Source organism: Elephantulus edwardii, unplaced genomic scaffold (assembly GCF_000299155.1).
Source record: "Elephantulus edwardii isolate Elephantulus edwardi_28Jun2011 unplaced genomic scaffold, EleEdw1.0 scaffold00374, whole genome shotgun sequence".
In the NCBI taxonomy this organism is placed as follows: Eukaryota; Metazoa; Chordata; class Mammalia; order Macroscelidea; family Macroscelididae; genus Elephantulus; species Elephantulus edwardii.
In genome coordinates, this window is record NW_006400124.1 from 1,320,458 (window position 1) to 1,325,215 (window position 4,758).

The 4,758-nt window shown below is 41.6% G+C and overlaps 1 pseudogene; it reads right to left on the minus strand.

Moving 5' to 3' along the window:
• LOC102866203 overlaps positions 1–4,758 on the minus strand; it is a 25,895-nt pseudogene that overhangs the window by 14,230 nt on the left and 6,907 nt on the right.

The following is a 4,758-nucleotide window of genomic DNA, read 5'->3' on the forward strand; positions in this document are numbered from 1 at the left end:
TTGCTATTGTGAAAAAAGCTGCGATAAGCATGGGTGTGCATATATCTGCTTGGATGTTGGTTATATTCCCAGTAGTGCAATTGCTGGGTCAAATGGTATATCTTTTTGCAACTTTTTGAGAAAGCGCCACACCGCTTTCCACAGTGGTTGCACCATTTTACACTTCCACCAACAGTGAATAAGGGTTCCAGTCTCTCTACAACCTTGCCAGCATTTGTTGCTTGCTGTTCTGTTAAATATTGCTAGTTTTACTGGGGTGAGATGAAATCTCATATTTGTCTTGGTAATTCATCATATTAACAAAGCAAAGAACAAGAACCACATGATCCTATCAATTGATGCAGAAAAAGCCTTTGACAAAATCCAACATCCTTTCTTGATTAAAACACTCAACAAAATATGACTAGAGGGGAATTTCTTCAATGTAGTAAAAAGTATTTATGAAAACGCGAGCCAACATTATTCTCAATGGAGAGAGGTTAAAGGCATTTCCTTAAAGAACAGGAACTAGGCAAGGATGCCCATTATCACCTCTCTTATTCAATATTGTATTGGAAGTCTTAGGGATAGCAATAAGACAAGAGGAGGACATAGAGGTATCCAAATTGGCAAAGACAAGGGGAAATTATCTCTCCATGCAGGTTTGATAGCATACTTAGAAAACCCTAAAGGCTCAGCAAGAAAACTATTGGACATAGTTGACAAATTCAGCAAAGTAGCAGGATACAAGATCAGCATACAAAAATCAGTTAGATTTCTCTACAGTGACAAGGAGAATACAGAGCCAGAGCTAAGAAAAACAATACCCATCACAATAGCTAATCACAAGAGAAAATATTTGGGAGTAAATCTAACCAGAAGCACAAAGGATCTGTTCAAAGAAAATTACAAAGCATTACTACAAGAAACAAAGATACCTGGAGAAGTGGAAGAATATCCCTTGCTCATGGATAGGAAGACTCAACATTGTGAAAATGGCAATACGACCAAAGGCAATTTACATGTTCAGTGTAACCCCAATACAAATACCAATCACATTCTTCAACGAGATGGAAAAGGCAATCTCCAGTTTCATCTGGAATGAAAAGAAGCCCCGAATAAGCAAAGCACTCCTTAAAAATAGAAAAAGGTAGGAGGCACTACACTACCATGGTAGTTAAGATAGCATGGTACCAGTACAATGAGAGACACACAGATCAATGGAATAGAATTGAGAACCCGGAAATCAGCCCATCTGCTTATGGTCAACTGATCCTTGACAAGGAGATGAAATCAGTTAAGTAGGAAAACGACAGCCTTTTTAACAAATGGTGTTGACCAAATTGGAAAACTATCTGCAGAAGACTTAAGCAAGATCCACACCTCACTCCATATACAAAAACCAACTCAAGGTGGATCATGGACCTAGGACTAAAACCAAGGACTATAAACTTCATTAAAGAAAAGTTTGGAAGAATTCTAGTAGTCCTAATCTGCAACATAAACAGTCTTCCAAGTATCCTGAAAAATCTACAACCAGAAGTTAAAATAGATGAATGGGACCTTCAAAGAACCAAATCCCTATGAACATCCAAAAAATTCTCCAACAGGGTAAAAGTGGAAGCCACAGACTGGAAAATAGTATTTGGAAATGACATGTCAGATAAGGAAATTATATCTAGAATTTATAAATACTTGAGCACCACAACAAGAGAAAGGTAAATAATCCAATCGAAAAATGGGCACAGGATATGAACAGACATTTCACCACAGAAGACATTCAGACGGCCAACAAGCACATGAAGAATTGTTCAAAATCCCTAGCTCTAAGAGAGATGCAAATCAAGACAACTATGAGATATCATCTCACTTCAGTAAGACTACCAAAATTTAACAGAACAGCAAGCAGCAAATGCTGGCAAGGTTGTAGAGAGACTGGAACCCTTATTCATTGTTGGTGGAAGTGTAAAATGGTGCAACCACTGTGGAAAGTGGTGTGGTGCTTTCTCAAAAAGTTGCAAAAAGATATACCACTTGACCCAGAAATTCCACTACTGGAAATAATAATTTTTTTAATTTTAAAAAAAAAGAAACCGAAGTCATGCTGCATTGGGAAAAGATACTATCAGAGGCCTTTGATATGATCTTGTGATACAGAACAGGGTGTTAAGGAGCAACAATGCCAGTTTAAAGACTGGGGTGCACTTGATTAAACCATTATCTTTTTCGTTATTTGTTATGCATATGAAAATCTAACAATGAATAAAATAATGAAAGAATTGATGTTTTTGAATTATGATGTTGGACAAGAGTTCTGAACATCTCAGGGACTGCCAAAAGTACAAACATGTTTTGGAGAAAGGGGGAGCAGGGTATTCCTTAGAGACAAGGATGGTAAAACTTCGTCTCTCTGGGCATGTTATTAGGAGGAATCTGCCCCATCATCCTCCCACGGAGTTATTAGTGGTTTCAAACCACTAGCCTTTTGGTTAACAGATAGGCACTGTGGCATTACACCACCAGGTCTTGTTAGGATCTTTTCAGGGGATAGTAAATAGTACGGTGGTCTAACCCAAAGTTTGACTGCTCTGAGAGAGAACGACCTGGAGATGCATTTCTGTAACAATGCTTGTTCTTAGGTTCCACTGAGTCAGTTCACACTCTTTATGTTCATCACAATGCTGTGCTGGCTGCTCCTACACCATCCTCTCAGCTGTTGCTGTTCTACCCCCTCATTGCCTAGACTGCATCGCTCTGCCTCACTGAGCGTGTTCCTCTGCATAACCAAGTACGATGTCCTTCTCTACACACGGTCCCTCCTGATCTCATGTCCAAATGTCCATGCAATGAAGTCTCACGACCCTTCTTTCTAAAGAACATTCTGATGACCTTCCTTACAGGAACTTTTCTCCATCATCTCTTTCCAAAGGAGTAATCTGCTTCATTCCTGTGTATTCCACCCAGCAACATCCATGTATAAAGTACCTATTTATATCCTTGAAAAAGATATCTCTAATGAATACACTATTTGTAGCTAAGAAAACCTGTGTCAAATGGAATATTATGCATTGAAATTTACACAATAGCCACTGAGCACACTACAACAACTAAATACATAATAAATGAAGGTGATGTACAGGAAGTGCTGGACAGGGTCCTGTGTTACACAGTGTATGTATGAGCTGCCTACTGCCTTTCTAACAAATCACCAAAAATGTAGTGGCTCCACAGAAAACAAAATTTCAGTCTTATAAACTCAGAGGTCAGAGCCTGAAATGCCTAGCTGGAGCTTCATTCTTTTAATGGCTGCAGGGTGGATAAATGTCCTTGTGTTTTCTACTGTCTAGAGAGCTCCTGATTTCCTTGGCTTATGGTTCTACATGGTTCTCGGCTCTGAGTCCTTGCTCACATTTCCTGCTCTGACTCACGGTTCATCCAGGGCACTGACTCGAGGGAAGGCTTTCTCTCTCCAGCAGCCCTAGGGGACGTCCTTGTCTCCTTCCAACATCTATAGACTCAGCATTCCTTGGAGATCCGTGCGACTTGACATCACTATTCTCCTTAGGTCTAGAAAGTTCTCAGCACAGGGACTCCTAGTGCAAAGGTGCCCTCTGCTCCCAGCTCTTCTCTCTGGTGGGCCCTCCTCTGCTCACTTCCCTCTCCTTTAATCTTTTATTAAATAAGAGGTGATGCAGTCCACATTCAGGGAATCACCCCTTACAAGGCTGTGACCTGAATGAGGGGGCTGCATCTCACCTCAGTCCTCTTACACTGGGGATCTAATGAGCTCATCAGAGGAGATAACTACAGCATTGCTTAGCTGCTGCACCACTGGAAATCACAGTCCATCCAGGTTGATATGTATTTGGAGAGATACAATTCAATCTATGACAAAATGTCTTGTCTCCCTAACATAAGAGTCCTTGTGGTTACATCCCTCAATAATCCAGAATAATACCCTGTACCAAGAACTTCATTTTAATCATATTACCAGAGTCCCTTTTGCCTTGCAAGCAGGTTCTGGGGACAATGACGAGAACGTCTTTGAAGGGCATTATTCTCCCAGCCAAGATGGATACTTGGGGTCAGCCTATCTTTGAGTTGGACGTAAATGAAATGTAGACAAGCCCTTGGACATTCTCTGATATTCAAGGCCTTGCTGCTCCACGTTCTCCTCAGAGACACCTTCCAAGGTCCAGCTCCCCCAGCCATAGTCTCTCTTCCCCAGCCCCCATGGTCACCAAACCCCAGAAGAACAGTGATTGGTTGTGTCTTTGGCTTGTTTGTCCCTGTCATCTCAGCTTCCAGAGGACAGAGCCCAGGTCTGAGAGCCCAGTGGATTCTCAGTTGTGTCCACTGAATGAAAGGAGGAAAGCTCTGGATTTCAATAACAATTTTTTAAAATAAAGCAATGTAGATTCTCATATTCACATTTTACTGTCTGACATTGTGGGACAAAAACAAAAATCATTCCCATTTCACAGATGAGAAAACTGAGGCTCAGATAGGTTAAAGTCACTGGTGAGGTAGTCCAGCAACAGCAGCAAAGTCAGTGACTTGAATTCAGGCCAGCGTGGTCTCATGAGCACCTCTGCAGGGATGCTGCATGGAAGGACACCACTACTTGAATGGCATGATGGGGAAAACGGTAGTAGGACTCCATTCGCTTGGCTGCCCATAGCCCAGGTGATGCTGGCAATTGACCTCAATGCAGTACTTGCCCTTCCGAATCACCACCTTGATCCTCAAGGTGGTGTCTTCCGTGGGGCCCGCCTAAGA